At 57.5% G+C, this 457-nt stretch overlaps 1 protein-coding gene across 12 annotated transcripts in view; it reads left to right on the forward strand.

Moving 5' to 3' along the window:
- BCLAF1 (BCL2 associated transcription factor 1) overlaps positions 1–457 on the forward strand; it is a 26,123-nt gene that overhangs the window by 1,024 nt on the left and 24,642 nt on the right. For 5 of the 12 annotated variants that reach the window (XM_035899829.1, XM_035899828.1, XM_035899826.1 and 2 more), the window contains exon 1: positions 7–251. The exons of the other annotated variants lie outside the window; for them this stretch is intronic. The gene's annotated coding sequence lies outside the window, so the exon portion shown is untranslated. Of the gene's footprint in view, positions 1–6; positions 252–457 lie in introns of those variants that run through there. 12 annotated transcript variants of the gene reach the window in all.

The raw sequence follows: 457 nt of genomic DNA on the forward strand, positions 1-457 counted from the left end.
GGCGCGGAATGGGCGGCCTGCGCGGTTGGGCCTCCGACCCGGGTTTGCAGCCTTTCCGCCCTCCCCGTGGGGGACAGGCCCGAGGGAATCGCCGTGCAGCGCTGCTTCCAGGGATATCAGCCCTCCCCGTTATCCTCGCGGGTGTGACTCTAAGGAGGGAAACGGTGCTGGGGTGAGAGGATGCTTCCCGGTATTGGATCAGCCTTTATGCTCGTTGGAGGAACTTCCCTTCGGGCATGACTGCGGTTCAGGTGCATCTGCCTTAAATACTCAGCTTCTGCGTGCCTCCCTGCCCTGTTTAGAAATGCCCGCAAAAGCCGCTGAGGGGCTGGGGTGGGCATTACGTGCCTTGCTGAAAGGAGCTGTTATATTCCCGGTGTTGATCATACTGTAGTATACAAGTTTTGCAGGATCTTGTCCTTTATTTCATGTTTTCTTTTTAAACACCCCCCCCCCC

The sequence above is a fragment of the Egretta garzetta genome, unplaced genomic scaffold (genome assembly GCF_000687185.1).
Source record: "Egretta garzetta isolate BGI_Z169 unplaced genomic scaffold, ASM68718v1 scaffold397, whole genome shotgun sequence".
In the NCBI taxonomy this organism is placed as follows: Eukaryota; Metazoa; Chordata; class Aves; order Pelecaniformes; family Ardeidae; genus Egretta; species Egretta garzetta.